Source organism: Ixodes scapularis, unplaced genomic scaffold (genome assembly GCF_016920785.2).
Source record: "Ixodes scapularis isolate PalLabHiFi unplaced genomic scaffold, ASM1692078v2 ptg000292l_1__unscaffolded, whole genome shotgun sequence".
NCBI lineage: Eukaryota > Metazoa > Arthropoda > Arachnida > Ixodida > Ixodidae > Ixodes > Ixodes scapularis.
Genome location: NW_024609951.1, coordinates 1,574,576 through 1,599,752, shown reverse-complemented (window position 1 = coordinate 1,599,752; position 25,177 = coordinate 1,574,576). Strand labels below are relative to the sequence as shown.

General features: G+C 48.0%; 1 pseudogene; it reads right to left on the bottom strand.

Moving 5' to 3' along the window:
* The window catches only part of LOC121047873, a 52,791-nt pseudogene that overhangs the window by 12,981 nt on the left and 14,633 nt on the right, over positions 1 to 25,177 (bottom strand).

The window sequence follows — 25,177 nt, the reverse complement described above, 5'->3', positions numbered from 1 at the left end:
GAGCAAGTTCAAGATATGCTGAACGACGACATTATCCAACCTTCAAGTTGTCTATGGGCCTCTCCCGTCGTACTGGTAAAAAAGAAGGACGGAACGCTTAGGTTCTGCGTGGACTATTGGCAGGTGAACGCGGGGACCAAGAAAGACATCCATCCACTGCCCCCCCCCCCCCCTTCCCCCATCGACGACACCTTAGACCGGCTGCGCCACTCTCGATGCTTTTCATCAATGGACCTGAAGAGTGGATACTGAAAGATCGAAGTCTGCGAATGAAACCGGAAGACGACAGCTTTCGTCACGCCGGATGGATTGTCCGACTTTAGGGTGATGCCCTTCGGACTATGCACAACGCCAGCAACTTTTCAGCTTATCATGGACACCGTACTGGCAGGACTGAAGTGGCTGAGCTGTCTCGTCTACCTTGACGATGTCGTAGTGTTTTCCGGCGACTTAGACGAGCACTTGCGTCAGTGATTACGAATCAATGTCGTACAAATGATAGTCATCTTTGTGTGGCATTGTTTAGCTGGATTTAGAATTTTAAAACGTTTTGCGAATTGTTTTCTATGTATTTTGCTCCTTTAATCGTTTTTGCTGCTTTAATCATTTTGTGATTATATGTCAGTGATTACGAATCAATGTCGTAGAAACGATAGTCATCTTTTTGTGGCATAATCTAGCTAGGTTTAGAATTTCAAAGCGTTTTGTGAATTGTTTTCTTATTTCTTGTAATATTGTATTCATCTGAGGACAGATTAATCCTTGTTTATATTTGTAAAATAATTTCTACGATTTTGTGCAACAAGTGTGCATGTTTGTAGCTATGTAAATATATACTTTCTTTACGTATATGGCAACTAATGCAAGTTGTGCTGTAATGAACTGTGGGGGGTAGAGGCCCAGTCAGGCAGAAATGCCTTTTGTCTCTAACTCCCTACCGGGCCTGGCCCGTGAGAAACAAAATAAACTTCAAACTTCAAACTTGCTAAGACTCTGGCCTGTTCTCCAAGCCATACGGACCGCCAGACTTATCCTCAAGCTGTCAAAATGTTGGTTTGCCTATGACGAACAGAAGTTTTTAGGACACGTGGTTAGCAACGAAGGCGTTCGCCCAGACCCACATAAAACTCGCGCCGTCGCGTCATGTCCAGCGCCGACAGCCAAGATGGGCGTGCGAAGATTCCTTGGACTTTGTGCATACTATCGGCGCTTCGTTCGAGATTTCGCAAGGATTTCCGCTCCCTTCACAACCTCACGAAGTACGCCAAGAGGTTCGAATGCGCCGAGAAGCAGCAGCAGACATTGGACGAGCTGAAGCGACCACTCCAGACGCCACCTCCTCTTGGACATTTGGATCAGGATGCGGAAACCGAGATTCACACTGACGCAAGTAACGCAGAACTTGGCGCGGTCCAAGTACAAGAAGGCACCGAGCGAGTCATCGCCTACGCAAGTCGGACACTGTCCAAGGCGGAGAGAAATTACTCCACGACTGAAAAAGAATACCTTGCGGTCGTCTGGGCACTCACGAAGCTTCGTCCGCACTTGTACGGAAGCCCGTTTCGCGTAGTCACGGACCACCACTCGCTCCGCTGGCTTGCGAAGTTCAAGGACCCACCAGGACGCCTCGCTCGATGGAGCCTCTGGCTACAAGTGTTCAACATGACTGTGGTTTACAAGTCAGGACGCAAGCACAGCGACGCTGCCTGCCTGTCCAGGGCCCCTGTCGAAACACCTTCCGGCAGCAGCGACGACTATGACGACAAGTGCTTCCTAGGAGCAGTGAACACCGACGACATGGCACGACATCAACGAGGCGATCCGGAGCTGCGCGCCTTAATCGAGAGCTTGGAAGGGTGCGGGAATACCGTACCACGTGTTTTCTCACAAGCCCTGCCGACCTTGGCCATTCGACGAAGTGTACTCTAGAAAGAGAACTTCGGGAACAACAACTTGCTCTGGCTGCTGGTCATCCCGACCGACGTTCGAGAGGAGATCTTTCGAGGATGACACGACGACCCGGCGTCCGCACACCTTGGTTACAGCCAGGCACTGGCCCGTATTCGTGAAAAGTATTACTTGACCAAGCTCCCCAAAACCGTTCACATCTACACCCAATCATGTCACGAGTGCTAGCGTCGCAAGAAACCGCCAACAAAATTTGTCCTCCAGCTGCATGCACCATTCCATCAGATCGGAATGGACCTACCTGGTCCTTTTCTGCCGTCGACCCTGGGAAACCGCTGGATAATTGTTGCTAGTTATTATCTCATGCGATACGCAGAAAGGAAAGTCCTTCCGTCAGGGACAACTGATGAAGTGGCCAGGCTTTTCAGCAAGTCTATCATTCTCCGGCGTGGCTTTCCCGAAGTTGTGATGCTGATAGCGGATCATCGTTCACGGCACAGCAGACCCAAGAAAACCTTCGGCTCAGCCACACAAGCCATCGTCGCACCACGGCGTACCACCCGCAGACCAACGGGCTGACGCAAAGACTCAACAAGACCATCGCCGACATGATCTCCATGTAAGTCGACATGGAACACAGGACATGGGAGGAGGAGTTGCAGTACTTCGCATTTTCCTACAACACGGCCGTGCAGGAGACCACCGAGGTGACACACTTTCAACTGGTTCATGGTCGCAACGTAACGACAATGCTGGACGCGATGCGAAACCCACGAACCGGTTGTCGACGGACTCGACGACGCCCATGTGGTTGCCCAACGGACAGAAGAAGTCCGTGAGGTCGCCAGAGTCTAGACTAAATCCTAGCTACGTGTTGTAGCTGGCCGCTACAACCTTCATCGTCGTGACGTCCGTGTCCAGCCCGGAGACAGGGTGTGGGTCAGCACACCGATCCGCCGCCGTGAGCTCAGCGAGAAACTCCTGAAACGGTATTTCGGACCCTTCAAGGTACTTCGTCGGCTTGGACATTTAAACTACGAGTTGATGCTTGACGGAACAAGAACATCATCACACCTCCTACCACTACCTTAAATCGTCCACGTCGTGCGCCTGAAACCATAATACGATCGATATGACTGTGGATCTTGTGTGTTCCAAATGACTGTTTAATTTGCGCTTATTTTTATTTATATTTTTGTTTGTGCTGCATCGCGGTGAGGCACATATTAAAGGGAGGGAGTAGTGCCGCGCGCGCAACTTGCGAAGCAGGCAGCATGGCCGTAGCCTAATGGTTACCGTGCCTGCCTACCGCGCGAAGTGCAGGGTTCGATTCCTGGGAGCGACGCTTTTTGTTTATCCTTGCGATTTTGTGTTCTAGTAAATTCTAGAATCCTGTTACTTATTCGAGGTGCGAATGTTCTCGTCGCCGAACCTTCTAGGCCGATCGTTCCAAAAGCCAACGCGTGTACGCAAGGGGCTCCGCATGGCGGTCCTCAGCAAGTCTGGCCCGAGCGTTCGACTCTGCTGTTACGCCGATTTCGACGCCCGCGACACTCTGCTGTTATCATCTGTTTTATTTTTTTTTTTATTTTTGGGGCACAAGATCGCCTTATTAAACGTTTGAGTTTCCCCTAGTTATTCTTTGTTTCCGCGCCTGTATGTTCATGACAATATTGTCCAAGAGAAAGCTATGTAGAAGCTGACTGAATATGAACAAAAAGTAAGGGCGCAAACGAGCTGGTGTACATTGCACATGGTTGAAAAACCCCGAGACTGCGGGTAAACGACACAACACTAAAAAGTCTCTAACACAGCTGAAATTTTTATTTTTTAAACCTGGTTATATAGGCACTTCGATACAAAAGAAAAAAGGGGGAGAGGGTGAGAACCTCAAAGAATGCCACTTTCCACCAACGTAACCTCTTGACTAAACAACAAGGACAACAGACTCTGCGTCACGCACTTCACTTATCTTTGACCCCTCGCTTCCCGACCGCCAAACACACTGGTAACCCCAAGCCCAGTAACACATATACAAAAAAGAAAAAAAGAAAAAGAAAAAGGAAAGAACGACCCATCGTCCCTTCTACCCGAAAACCGACAGACATAAACCTTGAAGGTCAGAACTTTTCACAGCCTAAGAAAACGCCGCAGTTCATTGTCCAACCCAAACGACGGCTTATTAACTGCATTCCCGTGACCTAATATCGTTAATGACTCTTTTATCAACCGCTTATGATCATCTTTTTCCCGCAACTCTACTGAAGTTAGATGCCACAACGGTACACAGTTTCTACATTCGATAACATGTTTTGACACTTCGGAGTACGGGTCTTGTTTCATTATACAACGTTTGTGTTCCATCATGCGCTCATTTATACAACGTTTAGTCTGTCCAATATAACAGAGGCCACAATCAAATGGTATCTTGTAAACGACACCCGACGAACATTCTACATCCTTTTCTCTGTGTTTTATCGTGCAACCTGAAACAGTTGAGGCAAAAGGGGTCAAACGGCTCAATCTATAATCTGTAGAAAAGGCAGTGCCAATATTAAACCTGCTGGCTAACGCTTTGATGTTGTGCGAAATTTTATGAAAATATGGAAGGACTACTCGCTTTGAAGGCCTAGGATTTTTCCGAATTGACTTCTTTGAACATATCATATACATCAACTGCCTTAAAATATGTTCCTGTGGATATCCAGCAACCTCGAAACGTTCTGTCAGTCGACGAAGAGAAGAGCCAATAAAATGTGAGACTTTTTAGTGTTGTGTCGTTTACCCGCAGTCTCGGGGTTTTTTCAACCATGTGACTGAATATCGCGGCTACTTCTTCCTGACAACCACGAAACTGAATATGACGAGTTAGCAGTCTGTTATGCACGTCGGTTGAAACCCTTCCTGTGACAAGCACCGGTATCGCGAAAGTGCCCTGAGCGTGTTAGGGATGAAGCAATAAAACTGTTTGTCTCAAAAATAATGGAGCGTTTTGAGAGCGGAGGATGTTCTTTTAAATGAAGGTCCATTGTAGTTCCTTCATTTTCGCAGACAACAATTCTGGACGAGCTTCACGGAGGACAACCAGACATGGTGCGAATGAAAGAGGGGGCAAAAATTGCCTACATGAAGAACACGGTGCACACCTGTGCAACCTGCCAACAGCAACGGGCGCTACCTACTAAAGTTCCACACTATTCGTGAACTTGGCCTACAAGGCCATACGATCGGCTGCACCTGGACTTTGCTGGATCCTTTCATCAACGCGATTTCTTGGTGATGGCTGATGCACATTAAAAGTGGCCAGAAGTGTTCCTGATTCCCTCGACCTCGGCAGGAGCTACCACAGAGAAGCTGCGTGACCTCTTCAGACATTTTGGATTGACAGAGGCAGTCGTGTTAGATAACGGGCCAGAGTTTTGCAGCGATCCTGATTCCCTCGACCTCGGCAGGAGCTACCACAGAGAAGCTGCGTGACCTCCTCAGTCATTTTGGATTGACTGAGGCAGTCGTGTCAGATGACGGGCCACAGTTATGCAGCGAAGAATTTCGGTTATTTCTCACGATGAACGGAAGAAAACTTGTGCGGTTCGCTCTATGTCGTCCGTCTAGTAACAGGCTGGCTGAGAGAATCATTAGGAGAGGGAAAAAATCTCTTATAAAAGCCATCAAATGACGGGCTCTGGTAGAATGACCAGCAAGTTTTCTTCTGGCGTATCGGAATACATTGCATGCAGCTGCCAAAAACTCTGGTGCTTTACTTTTAAGAGGGCGAGTCCTTACAACACGACTCATTTTACGGAAGCCTAGTGCATGGTCAATGGTGGAACAAAAACAGTTTCAGCAGTCGCGTGGTCGAAGAGAAGTTGAAAGACTCTTCGCCGTTAATGACACTGTTCTTCAAAAGCTCCAAAGAAGGTCCAAGGTAGCTGGAGGCAACTCTGACATCACGATCTGGACCAGTGTCCTATGTGCTACAGGTGAATACGCCGCCTGGAGTCCTGAAATGAAAAAGGCATCAATACCACAATCGTTCGAGGGAGGAGGATTATAAAAAAAAAAAACGCTTGCCGATCACGGCGGCGGTTTGGCTGTTTCCTGCTCCCTGTGGTATTCTGAATCGCCGACCGGCATCGGGAACCGAGTGCCATGTCACTTAATGAAAAAGAATCTGCCAGAATATTTGAACACACAAAAAAGGTACCCACTGAAGGCGGCACATGTACGGGACAGACGGGCTTACAAAACATCGACCACTACGCAGCGCCTTCGCCAGCTTCAGGAGACGGCGAAACATCAACGCGGCCTCGGTACATGATACGAGAGAGATGTCTCCGGATCGGTACACATCAGTACTGTGATGGTGCGTCCAAACGTTGCGGACTAGAGTTTTGGGTTGTTAAATTGTACTAATTACAAATGAAGGCTTTGTTTTGCATACACTGACTAGTGTGAGCGTAGCATATTCAAGGGCACGTCCCCGCTCTAGGAATGGAAGTCTTACCGCTCGCTCTCGTTCAGGTGCTCCTCCAGGCATGGCTGCCCGTCTGGTTCCCCTGTCTGCCTGCACCAGCTACAGCTACCGGACTGACTAACGACCCTCAACGGCTTGGCTGGATGATCGACAACAGAACAGCCCTGCCATTTTTCAGCTTGAAACCATCGGAACGCCTTTCCCGCCAATCACGGAACTCAGCGCAGACCTTGGCTGGCAACACTGCTCTACTACAACAAGCCCGCGACTACTTAAACAACAAGCTCCGGACCGGCACTTCGGGCACGTCACCGCTCTAGGAATGGAAGTCTTACCGCTCGCTCTTGTTCAGGTTGGTGTAATTCACCTTGATTGTTACAAAAACGATGACCTCTTGTTAAGGCAAGACACTGGTTCTAAAATCGACTTTTTTGTTTATTAATGGATTATAATGAAAATCAGTGTGTATATATGTTTTGGCTTCCTCTTTTCAAATATTCAATTAGTTCTGCAATATCTCAATTACTTTTTGAGTTACGAAGAAAATAATGAAGCCTAATTAGGTCATTTCTTACGACTCATTAAGGAACTTTCTAATACAAATTTTTTTGCATAAGTGATATGGATTTGTAACTAAAGACCTGCCATGCAAGATGATGCTATTTATATTTTTGTAAAGATAGATCATTGTATAAAACTACTCTAATTAGGACAAGTACACCATTTACAAAGCCTAACGAGGTCACATTATCACTAATAATAAAATTTCGGGCCCATACTGTCATACAAAAATAGCATCACCCTGCAGTTCACTTCTTTCTGAATCCGACGGTATAAAGTTTATAGAAATCCTTGAAGAATAATCTCATGAAAACAACCGTAAGGCTGGGCATGTAGACGAAAAATGCGAAGCTGAGAAAATTGCAGTTGAAGTTTTGACACTCATTGCAGAAAATTGAGTAAGGGATCCCATGCAATAATGTTCAGCAATATGAAGCATAGTTCTATCTGAACAAATTGAGATGAAAAATTCTGCGATCCGTTCACAAGAACCTTTAAAAAATAATATAAAACTGAGAAATAATGTCTGCAATGTAAAATAAAGTTATAAAAGAATGAGTAGACTCTATAAGGGACAACGGGAGGAGGCACTAAGGGTTGCACGTTCCAAAAGCAGATTTTGTTTGGCCCTGAAAAGGGCCTTTGTTCATGTAGCACTCGAAAGGGGAGCCCCCTCACAGCTGTCCAGGACTGTAGTCCCCAGCTGTTCCAGTCCGGTGTTGCCTGGAGAACCTCTGTTTTGCATTGCTGCTGCTCTGGTGGGCAGCGTTGGCCTTACGCAAACGCAGATTGTCCTTCTCCATGCTGCGGCGTACGAGGCAGTCACCGGCAGCATAGCCCAGGCTCGCAGCAACGGACTCGCTCATTGCCCGCCTGCCCTGATTGTAGACGGCAACAGCTTCGGCAGCAGCCCTTTTGACGCTGTCCAGGGAGGCATTGGCGTTCTTCGAGGTTTGCGTCCAGATGACCGAATGCAGGCTCTCACTGGCATTTTGCGTCTTGCCTTCGCTGCACCTTGCCAGCAGGTTTTCATCACTGAGCCTTGCAAACACTGGCTCGAGGGCGGACCGCACACAATCTGGAAGAGGGTTCTTGTGCGCAGGTGGACACTCGCCATTTGCCAGGGCTCTGTTGAATTTGCACGACTCAGCTCCGTCGGGGCACTTGCTGTGGTCTGGGGCACTGTCCGTAGACGTCATGTGCAAGAGGGTGGCTTCCACTGCCCTCTTCATCCCTGGCACATCGTTACTGTTGCTCCTAAGGGCATAGCTGTAGTAGCTTTGAATCTTCTTGATTCGGTCCTGCGTCCGTCTGCCCTTTCCGCCGAGTGCTTCACCCTGGGCCTTCTTTTTCTCAAGGAGGTTACACAACGCAGCCCCCATCCGCTTGTGCACATGATTGATGCCGTCCTTTTTCTCGACCTTGACGAAGCCGTAGACTTTTGCCTCGGTCAACGCATGAAAGGTTCGGCTATCTCCATCCGAGAGAACTGTGGTGTACCTCAGTCCGTGCTTGGCCAGGGGTCTTTGAAACATGGTCAATGCAGCCTCCACTTCCATCCGACCTGAATTGCAATCTATGTTCCTCTGGCACTCGTGGGCTGCATACCAGTCGCCGTACGCCTCTTCCTCCGGCTCCGGTCCCAGGGCACACCCAAGGCAAAAGTTGGAGTACACCACATGGTCAAGAACTAGGCCGGAATACAGCTCGACAATGCAGCCCACACCAATGTGGGAGCTGCGTCTTCTCGTCATCCAAGATCCGTCAAAGATCACGTCGATGTTGCCGACAGGGTTCAAGAAGTCTGCATACAGTCTCTTGACAACTTCTGAGCTGGCAGCTTCACTTGCGCTTGCTGACTTCTCGCAGGCTTCCAGGTGTCCCTGGAAGGTCTTGTGATGCAGGCCGCGGTGTGACAAGTTCATGGACGCACAGAAGTCTGCGAGGGCAGTGACTCCTTTCCCAATTGACTGAATTCCCTTCATTGCCCTCATGTTCACTTCGAAAGGAGTGATCTTCGCCGTTCCGGCAACTCTTGGTGAAGAAAACTGCTTCTTCTCGAACTCGCATGTGGCACAGACGAGCAGAAGCTTAACTGCCAAGCCATACTCTTTGTCCGTGGCCTTGCTAAGTGTCAGGGTTCCCGCACCGCAGATGCCGCACTTCGCCTGCGCGAAGAGGTCGTTGAGAGCTTTCATGTCCACTACAATGAACTGTGTCCCAGCGTCGCGCGTCTGGCCTCCTGTGGTGACGCCGAGAAGGTCGAATTTGCGCTGGGTCGCCGACTTTTCCGATAGCGCACGCTTGCATTCGTCCGATCGTGCGACTCGTTGCGCCTGCTCGGCCGTGGAGTAGTATGCGGTGTCGACACGAACCGCGCTCGCAAAGCTCGACAAACTGCCGCTGCTGCATGGAGTCGCAATGTCTCCGGCTGATGTTTCCGGAGGATCCAAGGCATCCAGGTGCCGATCGCGGTGGCGCACTTGCAGCAGACAGCTTCGGCTTCTTGTTCCACGGTCGCTTCCTCTTCCTTCCGAACGCTTGCCGCGTGCTCGATTTCAACCGAGCGTCGTCCGGCATCTCGAGAACTCGAAGCGAAACAAAACAAAACACGCGCGACTTCGTAGGAAAGCGAACCAACAATGTTCAACGCAAGCGCGCAAACGGGAACTAAAACGTGCGCTCGATAACGGAAGAAACAAAGCAGACAGGCCTAGACGGGCGGAGACGGGCCCAGGAGCAGACGACGCACCTCTCGCCAGCGCGGGAACGGAAAGGAGGAAAGGAGAAAAAGAGCGGAGGGGCGCGTTTAGGCCAATAGCAGGGGCGCTAAGCGCCGCGCGTGCTCTGACGTACGGGCACCTTGCTAGCCGGCCAATGAGCGATCGCAATTGGGGCCTTCGAAACCCGCGGAATGCGGATGTTTCCCGATGTTGTCGCGATAACGAATGGCATGGGGACGTGGGGAAAATAAGCGGCTTTCCAACAAGACCAAGATGGCCGCGATCCGACGAGCGATCGCGAAACGCGCGGGGCGCGAAGTTCCACTTGTTTTCATTGAACTCGCTGTGTTAGGGCTCTGCAGGGACATCGTAAATATCATTTTTTCATGCTTAGACATTGAATTCGACATTGAAACTTTGCAGGCAGGTACTTTAGACTACAATTAATCCAAATATGTGAATTTTGAAAAACGTGAAATTTCGCGTTTTTTTACCATTTTAAGATCCGCGTCTCCCCTTAATAGCGGTGTCGTGCCCGACCCATTGGTATCTGTTCATCAATGATAGCATTACTTACGCCGGTGGCTGTTGTAACCAATTACTTCTCTTATTATCCGGTGATGTAGAGACTAACCCTGGAATGACTAAGGCTCAGGAAGCCCAATTAGAATCTGTCCTGGCCATTGTACGAAACCTTAAAGAAGGGCAAAATGAAGTTTTAAGCCAACTAAAAAAACTGAGAGAAGATCAGTGTCGTACTGAATCAGGTGTGACTGCCCTGACTAAAAGAGTAGCGAATGTGGAAGCATGCGTGTCTAGTTTGGACGAGATACGCAAAGATGCAGAAAGCACAAAAATATCCTTAAAAAGCATGACAGAAAAAATTCATACTTTGGAATCACGGTGTAAGGACGCGGAGAATAGGATGCGACGTTCCAATCTTGTGTTTTATGGTCACGCTGACAAACAAAATGAAACCTCGGCCCAATCAGAAAAAACTGGTCCTTGACATGTGCTCTCGCAACCTAGGTCTTTCGCTACAATCTAGTTTCGTAGAAAGAGCGGACAGGCTAGGTCGCTTTCACGATAATAAAACACGCCCTATCATTGTCAAGCTTGCTTCTACCAAGCCTGAAGATAGTATCTTGAGCGCGTGTTACAAACTAAAAAATACCGGTCTTGCCGTCAGCGAGGATTTTTCACCAGCAGTACGCGAGGCACGGCGAAAACTGATTCAGTTTGCGAAACAACAAGGAAAGCAGTGCAAGCTGCGCTCGAACAGATTAGTCATTGATAAAAAAAAAACATTTTGCTTCGGCTCTGCAAAAAACAGTATATATGAAGAAAAAAAGCCATAGGAGATGTGTACACGCCGCCGCCTACCCTAGTCCTCCCGAGTACGCAGAAACACCAAGTCATGTTCGGTCGTTTTTACAAATATAAGAAGTGTTTTAACAAACCGCGGCGACCTATTATTACTGACTGAATCATGCACTGCCGACCTCGTCATTCTGACAGAAACGTGGCTGAAACCCGAAATTGTTGACTCAGAAGTGTTCCCCCCAATATGAATTATACCTTACACAGATGCGACAGACTAACAAAGAGGGGTGGCGGTGTCCTAATCGCTATCCGCAATCATATTAGTACGTCACAAGTTAATGTTCCAGGTAACCTCGAGATGGTATGGCTTCAACTTCACTCTCAGTGTTCCGATATCTTGATTGGTGTGTGTTACAGAGCACCCGATTATCACGCTACTTTCATTAGCGAACTTCATGACTCCCTCTCGTCCATCTTTAATACCCTTAAACCAAATGCGTCGGTCATCCTCTTTGGCGACTTCAACTTTCCGAATATTGATTGGAACTCCCTTTCATCAGGTCATCAGTTTGATAATGAGTTCATCGATCTAGCTCTTACGTTTAACCTCTCCCAAATGATAACTAAACCAACAAGAGTTAGCCATCACTCTAGCAACATTCTTGACCTGTGCCTTACTACTGACCTCTCACATGTGAATAACATCACTCATCTTCCCGCTATTAGTGACCACAATGTTATACACTTAAACCTGCAGTTTGACGTCGTCATCAGATCATGCCATTATAAATTTATTGAAGACTACAATAAAGCTGACTATGATAGAATTAATAGAAATCTTCAAAAGTTTTATGATACTGTTCGTATCAACTTTTATCAAAGAACAGTTGAGGAAAATTGGAATCTCTTTAAAAACAAGGTAACAACTCTGACTGACACGTACGTTCCAACCATCTGAATTAAAACAAACAATGCAAAGCCTTAGTACAACAAGAGAATCTCCAAATTAAGTGCTCGGAAGAAACGACATTTCAAGCAAGCTAAAGAAAAGGACAATACCATTGCATGGAATAATTACAACGCGTCTGCTAAGGAATATAAAAGAGAAGTGAAAAATGCAAAGAACAAACTTTTTTAACTTCGACTTTCTTAACATTTTGAAGAATAAGCCTAATAAGTTCTGGGAGGTCATTCATCCTAAAGAGCATAAATCCATCCACCTGACTAATATGAATGGAACTCCCGCGTTTGATAGCGAAAGCGCCTCACTAATAAATACCTACTTTAGCTCAGTATTTACACTAGAAAACAATGACAATATTCCTCTACTAAATAACCTTTCTCATTCTGCTATGCCTTCTATCGAAATAACATATTTGGGTAAGTGAAAGCGATAGAAAATCTCAAAAATTCTGCCAGCTCCGGTGATGACCAAATAAATTCTAAATTGCTGAAAAACACAAAACATATCTCATCCCAATTTTTAACCCTTATTTTTCAACAGCCACTTTATGTCGGCAAGCTTCCGTCTGATTGGAAAATTGGTAGAGTCATCCCTATTTTTAAAAGTGGGGATCGTAATGTTGTATCGAACTATCGCCCAATATCTCTCACCAGCATCTCATGTAAATTACTAGAGCCCGTCATTTTCTCTTCTACCATGAAATCTCTGGAAAATTACGATCTGCTATTTAAAAATCAGCATGGTTTTCGTAAGACATATTCGTGTGATACCCAGCTAATACATTTCATTCATGAGCTTCACAGTAACCTTGACAAGAGATTACAGACCGATGTCATTTTCATAGATTTTTCTAAAGCATTCAATAAAGTTCCCCACCAACGTCTGCTACAAAAACTAACCCAACTGCGTATTCATAATTCAGTAATCACTTGGATAAAAAATTTCCTATCCAATCGTACCCAATATACTGTTGTAAACGAGTCCCGTTCACCTCTTTCTTGTGTAACGTCCGGTGTACCCCAAGGTAGTGTTCCTGGCCCCTTGCTGTTTTTAATAAACGTTAACGACCTTTCTGTTAACGTAACATCTGAAATTCGCCTTTTTGCTGACGATTGTGCTCTATACAGACGGATAAGTAATAATAGTGATCACCTACTCTTACAGGCTGATTTACTAATAATAGAAGAATGGTGTGAAACATGGCAACTGACAGTTAATGTAAATAAAACGAAACTAGTGTCTTTCACCAGATCACAGTCCCCATCACTCTTTTCATATCAACTGAACGACACAGTAATTGACTCCTGTACGTCTTATAAATACCTCGGCGTTCATTTAACCTGTGATCTATCTTGGGCAACTCACGTTAATTTTATTTTATCTAAGGCTAATTCATCATTAGGATATATTCGGCGCAACCTCAAACTTTCCTCACCTGAAATTAAACAATTATCATACATAACATTTGTTAGATCTCGTCTAGAGTATGCGTGTTCTGTATGGTCACCATGGCAGCATTACCTAGTTATGAAATTAGAAGCAATTCAAAACCGAGCTTTAAGGTTTATTTTCTCAGACTACCCTCGTTTCACTAGCGTAACAGGCCTAAGAAGCAAAGCTAACCTTCATACACTCTCACTTAGGCGCATTCTTTCTCGACTAGCCCTGTTTTATAAGTTGTACTATAACAATGCCTCTATTAGAGCATCCCTCCTCCTTCCTCCCCTCAGCATATCTCTCCGCCATGATAACTCCCGCAAAGTTTGCCCGATTTTTAGTTCAACTGTATCATTTTATAATTCCTATCTGCCCGTGACAATCAAAGGACTGGAATAAATTACCCGATAGCGTTGTAACCGAGACTAAATCTGATAAATTTGCCGAAGAACTGATCAATTAGCTGGAAATTACAAACCTGTCTATCTGCTAATTTTTTTCTTCCTTTTAACTGTTCACAGTGCATACCGTTAAAATATTAATAATATGGTGTAATGTTTTTTTAACTACTTGTATTTTGTTGTTCTTTGATTCATCTGTATTGCTGACTTCCTCTCTGTGAGTGTTAATTTATTTTAAACCATGATTATTAGTGTGTTATTGACCCCCTCGTATAATGCCCTAACGGGCCCTCAAGGAATAATAAATGAATGAATGAATGAATGAATGAATGGAAGGGAAAATATAGTGTTTCTGTCCTGATCAACAAATAGAAAACTCACTCCCACATATCTAACACACAAAAACACCGCGTTCTCCGTTCGCTCTTTCTCATCCTAATCTTGATATAAGGGCGGCGCATGTACGTGGGTGAGTGCTCGAACAGCGGAGCGCTCAAGCTGGTTTTTCGCATCATGTCTTATGTTATAAAATCCAAGATGTTGTTGCCACTCCAGTGTCGGCCCGCTTCCAAGACACTACATATTCCTTTCCCAAACGCACTGCACTTACGACGCAACGTATCAGTGTCCTTTACGCTCACTTGAATCGGTCATTTTTTGCGTCTCGGATCAAAGTTGAATCAAAATGGCTATGGCCATTACCGAAAGGAAGGCCTCATAGTGGGATCCCTTCCAGACGATGGGTCTGAGGCGTCCCTTCGCATAGGCGACATCGCAAACACTGTCCACTTGAGCCGGCTCGTTCTTGATGGCCATGCTGGACTTGAGGTGACCGGCGAAGGAGTTGGCGATCACCAGCACCGCCATAAACCAGGCGGTAAGTACAATGCGGCTGGACATCTGGCTACGGTCCTTCGGGGAACCTGGGCAGAGGCACACATAGACTTGTTTAATGCTCTCTCTGATCACTTTTGTCAGGGAATTCTCAAGCGATCTGTGAGAGATTTAGCCGTAAAACTTAGCGTGGACGCCACGGTACGTCACTCAACCAGACGCGCCACTTGTTTTGACTAAGTTATTTCATTTTACCACGCAGTACCAGAAGCATTGTTTCAGGGGAGCCTCCTAAGATATAGTTATCTAATGTTAATATTCACAGAATGAAGCAGCATATATTATTCCCATGTAGGGTGGTTCCAAGTCAGGTAATGCATTGATGGTCCGGGTCATAATTTAGATATTTTTGTTAAAAATATATGTGAAAGCCAAGTTCTTGGGAGGAACATTCAGCTATATATGAACGCCATAACAATTTGTTTCGATTATATATAAAATAGAGAAGCTCGAAGCGCGACATCGAGAAAATTTCGCAATGTTAATTTGCACAGTCGTCATTTCCTCATCGAAGCTTTCACGTCACCATAACTTTTTAATACGTTGTACAACAGATATACAACACATACACACAGAATTAAAAAGACCAATAAAATATTTCTACGCGGAAAAAACATGCAATAAAAACGCGTTTTAGAGACATATTCCCAATTATTTTGCAAATAAAACATCTTTCATAATACTTAAAAAAAGCATATCGAATTGCGCTTTTTTAAATATTCTTTTCGAATATAAGAAAATAATATGCCCACCCCTAATTTTCTTTTTGGTGTAAACACGGAAATTTGGCTGATTTCTCAAAATGGGGCAAAATTAGGCGTCGATATTAAAAACAACCTCCACCTTTAGGGCTTGTTTTAACTCCCCTTGGGACTCTGAAGTGTCTTGAACTAACCTATGATGGCAAAAGATTGAGTAACATATGACCTCCAACGCGATAAGCTACGACAAGCTTTCACTCGGAGTGAGCCGACGTCTTCGCCATAGCGGCTTTGTCGTATAACGTCGCCTTCATGGAAGCGTCAAAAGCTGGAAAGCGGGGCTGTATCGTATAGAGTGGAAAGCCCTGCTGTTTCGAGCATCGCTTTATCGCTGTGCGACCATACCTCTGCCCCCTTTTACCCACCCCTCGTCTCGAACAAGAAACACTTGCGAAGATCACTGCTGGCGGCAGTTACTAATCGTACCTTGAAACCCAAAGCTAAATACGTGAAGAGCCAGTTACTGAAATTCAGGCGAGAATAGTTGTAAGGGAAAATATCTAGGTCAGTTGGTCGGGAAACATTGCAATCTAACCACTGGGACGAGGAAATACACAAATAACGGGCACTGCAAAACGAAATCGCGAACGAAGCTGAGCTTATTCAGAAGAAGAATGAGAATAAACTCATGCCCAGACAGAAAGAAAAAAAATAAGGAAGAAAAAGACAGGCGACTGCAAAGCTTGACCGAACCTAACCAGACAACGTAAATCACTCCAGGTTTAAGGACAGCAACGGGAACGAGCACCTCTTCGTTTTACCGCTCTAACCCCCTTCAACACACACACACACGCACGCACACACACACACACAGACACACACACACACACGCCTGCACGCACGCACGCACGTACGGACGCGCACACGCACACGCACACGCACACACACACACACATACACACACGCACACACGCACGCACACACACACACACACACACACACACACACACACACACACACACACACACACACTCCAACACCGAAAACGGCAAGAACATTACAATAAAGGAAACTTTCACGGCAATTCAAAGCAAGAAACGGCTGACTCGCTCTGTTTACAGGATATTCGACGTTTTTGTTGCTCAATAAGTGGAACTGCAAACAAACAACACCAGCTTAACTATGCTCGAAGCACCGATTATATATACAAGGAACGAGAGAAGTTGATAACCAGAAGGACATTTTCTTTCGGAACTCTGACCGATTATTCGAAGCCGGGAGAGAGTAATTCAGAACCTCTCAAATAGGCGTTTGCGAGGACGTTTCACGTTCTGTCATTTGCGAAGCGAGCAAGAGCCTAGTGTCAAATCGAACAGCCATGGCCCAACGATTCAGCACCATGCGATTGTTCCGTGCGGACAATCTACGGAAACACAAGAGGAAAGTGTATAGCGATAAGCACCTTGTACCGGTAGGGAGACTGAACAAAGTGCGGTTGGAATAGCTGCTGGCTCCACCGACAGTGAACGAATCTGACTTTTATACCAGCATTGCTACAAATATTTTCATTATGAGATTGCTTCACCTTGTGGGGACCCTCTCCCTGGCTCCTCCGCTCTCCGTGACCTTGCCGGTCCCCGCCGCCGTATTGTCGGGCGCTCCTTCGTTCCCTGTGACCTTCCCGTTTCCAGTCGCCGTCCTGTCGCGGAACGTCCGAGCTCTCCGGGAGGAACGGGGCAAGCGCCCCCTCACCCAGCGCTGACGTCGGAGGGTCGGCTCGCAGCAAGGTTCCCGATTGGACGGTCGGCGGGACAAGGACTTGGGAAGGTCTTAAGAGGGGAACGGAGACAAAGGAAGAAGGCTTGGGCTTGGGCTGCCGACGAGACAAGGGACCGGTCATGGAGGCGAGTTCGGACGGCGCTGGACGCTGGCGCAGGGAGTGCGGGTACTACGTCGATTGGCGGACTCGACAAACGGACCGGACAGCGACCCTGGACGACGACGTCCCCATGACGCGGTGTGGATGACCACCGCTGGGACTCGGAGAAGCTGCTGTAGCAGCGGACTCTCCCCCGGTCTCGCTGTTGACCGTCCCCCGATCCCGAAACACCCCCAAGGCAATGAGTGAGTGAATAAACCCTTTTGCCGAGAGCGAAGTATTGAAGTGTCATATTCATCCGGAGACAGGGTCTGTGGGAATCGGAGCTAGAAGATGCCCGCATAAACTGGCGCCGCAACGTGGGGCCTGATTTTTGATCAGGCAGGCATTCCAATTCCTAACCTGTTTCCGGTTGAATTGGGGCACTGTTTCGCGCTCTTTTTGGGGGTCATCTTTGTCGCGGGAGCGCCGCGCGAAGTTTCGTTGCGGGAGCGCCGCACGGAGGCCCGGGCATTATCGCCTGTCTGACTAGGAGGCGCGGATTTTGACCGCTGTTTTAAGGGATTAACCCTTTTGCCCAACCTGTCAGGAATTTACTTATTCCCCGTTACGAGAAGCGCCTCGAGTATTCACTGTTCAGCGCACGGTTAGATGCTGGCAGGTTGATCCTGCTATGCAAGAGCGCTGTGTGCGTCGACATTACCGCACCCCTCGGGGCATGTAGCGTCGGGGGTCACCCCACCTACGCCTCCGGCCGTCCGCGTCCGCTGGGAAAGAGGCCGGCTCACGCTTCGGGGGATGTGACGCGCCTAACCGCCTTTGTTCGCGTATCGATGTAATGGTTTGTAACGCTTGTTACTGATCGGACGCGTTAAAGAGGCATCGCTTTGGGTGGAGAACGCTTCCATTGCGGATGGCGGTTGCATGGACTGTGTTTGGAAATTATTCCCGAATTGCATTTTGACCGTGAGGAGAATAGCGTCTCGGTTTGATCGCATGCTAGCTCCCAGTTGGCCTTGATTGAGCTGTCGGCGCGGTTTTGAGCGTCGTTGACAGCGTTTTAAGGTACGGATGCGCTCTTGTGGTTCCGACCAAGATCGCTTTGAACGAGTACCTTGTGGCCAGAGGCTACATTTAGGGGCTGAGCCCACTAAATTGTGCCGGATACGCGATGTCCGGTGCGTGGACATCGGAATCCCGAAAACCACCGAGTTTCCGTTTTCACTTTATCAGTGGCGGTGCGTGTGTAATGCTCCGTGGAGTCCAGTCTGACGCGATGGGCATGACCCGTGCGTATCTGGTTGTAGAGTCGTGAGGTTGATTCCGTTTAATTGTGCGCACAGTTGGTTCCGGATCCTCACACCGCCATATCGAGGGTTGAGCCTCGCGGCGGGAATTACTCTATAATTTCGTTTCCTCCGTTTCCGGAGGAGAGGCGGCCAACGCGCGCTTTGCGCTGCCGCCGGAAACGGTTCTTAGCCGTGCTTTGGTTCGCGTTGGGACGCGAGGGCGTAGAGAGCGTAATTAGTCGTGCAGAGACCTGGCCTAGAGTGAAATTATAAATTTAGGGGAGAAAAGACAGCTAAGTGAGGAAAGAGCTGGGCTCGTGCAGTCAAAACCTGCACGATGGGAGTGGCGGTCTTGCGAGGATGTGACGAGTGGTTCATAGTTTTATCCTGTACAGATGCGCGGTTGGCCCGGGAAAACGTACGGTTCACGTCGGCGGGTACGTGCCCGGGAAGCCTAGAAATTATGGCAGCGGCATGGCCGTCGGCGGCCTATAACTGTTGTGCGTTGGGTCAGCCCGTCGCTGTACTAACTGCAGTCTTTGCATGAATGGGTAGCGGGTGTTGGAATGCGGCGGTAAATGCTGTAGACACTTCGACGCTGCGGAAACTGTTTATGCAGAGCAAATATAGTTTATTAGCTCGTCCATTTCCAAGACCGGCCGGTTAGATTATTTGGCATTTTGGTATCGCGCTCGTTGCGCGGAAGTTGAGAGGTGCGCGTGTGGGGTACTTACATTGGTTCGAACCCTGCCTGCCCTCACAGTCGCAAGAAGACTTTTCAGTCATGCGGCGTGTTGACTTGGCTGGGGGCGAGCTTTGTGCGTAACCTACTGCGTTTGTATGTGGACACGTTGCTCGATTCGAGAACGTCGAAGAATCGCGAGACGCGTTGACGGCGTACTTTTATTGCTCGATCCCGGCCGGCCTTGACATCAGCTGGAAGACTTTTTAGTTATGCGGTGTCGAGGTTTGGCCGGGGGAGAACTCTAACGTGCGTCGATGCGCTTATCGCGGTTGTCGAGCCCGTGCGGGGTTCGGTGCGGACCGCCGTTACGCGCTCGTCGCTCCTGTTGGGTGGTCGCTTCCGAGCAGTGAAGCGGTAATATCTGGTATATGCCCAGACGTTACGGACATAGCCGTGTAAATAGGCTGTCCAATGAGATCTGCTGTTCGCACGATCCAGGTACTGTTCCCTTTGTACTGGTGTAAGTGGCCGGTATCACAGAACAACGGCCTCTCAGTAAGGTGATTACCCCTTCTGATGAAGGCGTGCTGCATAGCTTGGCTGTAGCGGGTTTGTAGCTCGGGTAGCGTGAACGCCGAGTGCATGAGTGCCCGTCATGGGTTGTTGGCAGCGTGTTTTTTCGAGTCGCACCTCGCGAACGGGACAGGATTTGTGACCGTTTCTGTTTTACGGAAGGTGATTCTTAGTTTTTGAGGTTTTGTGCGTTCTTCGCGAGTGTGTTGGAGATCAATATTGTGGTCAGAGGTGTGCGGTTCTAACGCTCTGGTAGATTGCTTACTGTTTAAAAGAATGCGGTTGAGTTTGATAGGAGCAAATGTTGTGTAGTGGGCGTATGTACTATTTGAGTATGCAATGAGTGCTCATACTTTTTAGTTAAGGAATAGTTTTCCTCTTATGTACCTCTTGAACGTGTAGCGTGACGTTCTTGATGATTGCCTGCCTGCTAGTATTGAGATGAAGAGTTTCGTTTTTATTTCGTAGCATGTCCAACGATCGAAAGATTTTGGTTTCGTCGCGCTGTCTGATATAGCGTGCCGCTATTCGTTCTTGCGCGATTCGCTGTCTGCTACATTAGGGACGGAAGCGAACTTTAAGAGCCGGCGTGTTGTGTGTGCCTGAGTGCCCGTCCGTGTTGTGAGCTGTGGTGCTCCGGACCAGTTCGTAGACCGTGCTCCGTCGGTGACGAGCTTCCCAGTGAATGCACGTTCACCGCTGACCTGCTTGGTTTGATGCCATCATCATCATCCAGGGTGCTCGTCGTCATCGGTGACACTCAGCTGAACGAGCTCCCTGCCAAGGGTCCTGGGGACCACGCAACCTCAAGCCCCATGGGGTCCGAGCCTTGAGGGAGGGGAGGTGTGGGGACCTTCTCCCTGGCTCCTCCGCTCTCCGTGACCTTGCCGGTCCCCGCCGCCGTATTGTCGGGCGCTCCTTCGTTCCCTGTGACCTTCCCGTTTCCAGTCGCCGTCCTGTCGCGGAACGTCTGAGCACTCCGGGAGGAACGGGGCAAGCGCCCCCTAACCCGGCGCTGACGTCGGAGGGTCGGCTCGCAGCAAGGTTCCCGATTGGACGGTCGGCGGGACAAGGACTTGGGAAGGTCTTAAGAGGGGAACGGAGACAAAGGAAGAAGGCTTGGGCTTGGGCTGCCGACGAGACAAGGGACCGGTCATGGAGGCGAGCTCGGACGGCGCTGGACGCTGGCGCAGGGATAGTGGGCACTACGTCGAGTGGCGGACTCGACAAACGGACCGGACAGCGACCCTGGACGACGACGTCCCCATGACGCGGTGTGGATGACCACCGCTGGGACTCGGAGAAGCTGCTGTGGCAGCGGACTCTCCCCCGGTCTCGCTGTTGACCGTTCCCCGATCCTGAAACCCCCCCAAGGCAATGAGTGAGTGAATAAACCCTTTTGCCGCGAGCGAAGTATTGAAGTGTCATATTCATCCGGAGACAGGGTCTGTGGGAATCGGAGCTAGAAGATGCCCGCAACCTCACAACGTGAGTACATCAAACTCTTCTTTCTGGGCCTCTGATGAAATTTTGGCTGAAGTGAGTCGAGACTTGTATGCAGCTAGTCCCTCGGTAACTCAATTAAAACCACAAAAAAACCATTAAACAAAAAAAAAAAAAAAAAAAGAAGGAGCGAATGTATTTGAAGAAACGACAAGCTCAAGTGAGTTCTTCGGTTGGAAGAAAGCTGTCAAGCGTTTAGGGCGTAGAAACCGGTGAAGACAGTTGGGAACGCTGAACGATGTGGTTTGACGCGATCCGCGAAGCGCTGAACGAATGCAGTTCCCACCAGGAACGCAAGCAATTGTACACGCTTCTGCCACCAAGCATCTCGAAGAAAGAAATATTGCGTCTGGTGCCGGAAGCGACTGCCTACATGATTGATCAAATAAGAAACCTGAAGCGAAAAAGTGGTGTGTGGGAAACCCCTGATCCCTATATGAGGAAAAAAGCGATTGCCGAAGACGTGAGGTTTGCAATACGCCTCGCAAGTGGGCTCATTTTCGCCTTCTGCGCAGGAGAAAGGAAGTAGCGGTGACGTCAGAACGCCGAGCCCTGATTGGCTGATCGCGACCCCCTATCTGAGCGTCGTCTGCTCCATTGCAACGTCGTCTGCTCGCAACGTCGTCTGCTTCTGTCTTACCTTTCCTGCGACTTTCGGAAGTCGAGCGAGCTCGACTTCGCCTTTCAGAGAGGGCAGACAGACGAAATATCTCGAGCAGTACGTTGTTTTTGTCTAACAACTAGCAGACGCGCATCAAGGAGGGAAGTCAAAGGACTCACTGGCGAGGTGTCCCGAGGCGCCGAGGTTTGTTTTCTAAGTACCGAGAGTGAGGGTGGTTAGTGTCCGCAAGTTCCCTCCCAAATACTTTTTCCCTCCTTTCGTGTGCGGCGAGACTCCTCACTCTTTAACGGCGTCGACGGGTTGGCGGAGTTAACGTCGTCTGCTTTGCAGCGCGAAACACATGTACGACCAAGCCATCCGATCCGACGTCTGACCGCGCAATACGACGGTCGGAGGCGAGCGTTTTCCACGCTCTCCGATGCTACGAAAACCCTCTCCCTTAAGGTCATTCCGGCAGTCCGCACGTCAGATCGGACGGTTTCGTCGTACATATGTTTCGCGCTTTAGTCTGCTAGTCAAAGCGATGGTTGCTTTACCTTTCCTGCGTCTGTCGGAGATTCACCGCTTTTTGTACCGGCGAGAGTCACCGTTGCCTCGGAAAACAAGGAGATGACAAGAGGAAGAGATTGACCTCTTAATCTAAAATTGAGGTCAACGATCAAAGTATAAGACGAGAAGGGTTCACAAGGGTCGCGCGGGCATATTCCATTCAGCACGCCTGCCGGTCGTGGGCAGACGGTCGCCGAGTCGGAGAGCATGCTAGGCCTATCTGCCGTGCTCGCTTGGTCGTTGTCGGTGGAATTGTGGCCGACAGAGCTTTTCCCGGGTATTTGTGGATCTAGCGTTCGTGTTCGTCATGGTCTGTTTCAAGTACTTTTTACTTTTTTATTGCTGCTTGAAGTCGGGACGCGTGAGAAGCGCACGTAGAAAAATAAACGTCCGTTGGTTGTCGCGACCGCGACGCTGTCGGCCATGCTGATTTGATCATAAGAAGTGCGTAAGACAGCTTCGGAGCCGTCGTAGGATTTCGTCGTAACCTGCGCAAAACTTACGAAAATTTCGTTTCGTGAATACGAATTTGTTCTCAAGTTTTGTCTTACGCAGATCTTTGGTTTTGTGAACGTTCTGCACTTCCGAAAGTCGCAGGAAAGGTAAGACAGACGGAGACGACGTTGCGAGCAGACGACGTTGCAAAGGAGCAGACGACGCTCAGATAGGGGGTCGCGATCAGCCAATCAGGGCTCGGCGTTCTGACGTCACCGCTACCCCCTGCGCAAGGAGCAGACGAACTTGCCCTCCGCATTGAGTACCGCACACACGACGACCTCGCATGCTCTGCTCAAAGCCCCAACAAAAAGGACGTCGTCAAAGTCATGATTAACGGCATGTCCAAAGTCGTGAAAAGGTTTGTGACCCGCGCTATTAAGGAGGCTTACCAGATGTTTAGGAAGGGCCATCCCCATCCAGAACTAGGCATCTCCGAATTTTGTTCCCTACCACCAAAATGAGTAAAAAAAAAAAAGTCCCGAGCACGAGGTGTGCGCATGCATATATTGCGTCAATATTCAGTTGCTTTTAACGGCAATAACAAATGCCCCAAAGAGGACATTTACAGGTGACGACATCAAGCGCATCTACCTCTGCAGCGCTCCACAGAACCATTGCCTCCCGCGCCTTTGCGAAAAGTGCCCAAAAACGCAGAACATCTTGCTGCAGTCGCTCCATTTCGAGGAAGAAGAAGTGATCTGTTTCGCGTTATGGGACGCCGACGAACTTGTCAAAAAGTTTATGAACACTTCCGCCTTCCTGCGGGAACTGGAGGGCGAAAAGTATATGAGGCACTCTTACATCCGTGACCTTCAACGAAGCCTGATACGTGACACAAGGACCGCCTTACACCGAAGGCAGTAATGTTCCACTTCAATTTTGCGAAAAATTGGACACGAATCTTCCCAACCGAAGTGCAGAGTTTGATTGAAAAAAAAAAACATCTGAAATGTCTCTCTTCACAAAGTGTGGTTACGTCCACGAAAGGCACGCAAAGCTTTGCCGTTGTCAGCGATGACACGACACAAGACACAGCTCCCGCTCGTCTAGGCATAGAGGCCATAAAAGAGTATGTTTATGAACATTACCAAGTCTCTTTTGAAATAATGTTTGTATGAGACGGAGCGACGGCGCATTTCAAGAATCGCTTCCAATTGAACGAATAATCTCGAAAGCCGTTCTCTTCGGCAAGATGGATCTTTTCAGCCACTGGACACGGAAAAAGCGCTTGTGTTGGAGTAGGTGGTGTTTGGTAAACACCATGTAGCGCTCACCAACTTCAGATCTTCGCTCAACACAACAATTCTCACCGCTAAAGACTTCGTGAAGGTGCTACGTGAAAAAATAACAAATGTCTGCATGTTCCACCTGTCTGCGGAACGGGTTCGAGATTTTCGTGCGGTGAAGTAAGCAAAGTGGACCACCGCAAAACCTGTGAGATGAATCCAGGCATCTCATCTGTGGAAGTCATCACATGCCGAGAGGCCGAATGTATGCATGGCCACTCGCTCAACTGAAAGGGTTAAGCATCTTTATGCATAGTTAGCGAATTTGCAGAGTTGGGCCGTTTTGTTACTGTGATTTGAAACCGAATTAATAGTATTCCAGCTCAAAGTTCCTTTTCGCGTCACTAATACTCACCTATTACGAAAAAAAAGAACTTTAATAACATAACGTACAAGCCAAAACTAACGCTCAAAATGTTTGGTGCTGTGCGGCAAAGCCGCTATGACGAAGACGTCAGCTCGCTCCGAGTGAAGGTTTGTCGTAGCTTTTCCCGTTCGGAGGTCATATGTTACTCAATCTTTTGCCATCACAGGTTAGCTCAAGTCACTGTAAAGTGCCAAGAGGATTAAAAAAATAAAAATAAACTAACTAAAAGATGGAGTTTTTTTTTTTAAATATCGATGCCGAATCTTGCACATTTTGAAAAATCAGGTGAAATTCCGCATTAATACCACAACGACAATTAGGTCTGGGCGTACTGTGTATATATTTGTAAATAATATTTAAAAAGACGCATTTTCATATGTCTTGTGTAGTATTATAAAAGATGGTTTATTTGTAAAATAATTGTGAATCTCTCTAAAACGCCTTTTTATGCCATGATTTGTTTTTTGCATAGAAATATTTTTTGGTATCTTTTTTGTGTATGTGTTGTATATCTTTTGTAAAACCAATTAAAAAGTTTTG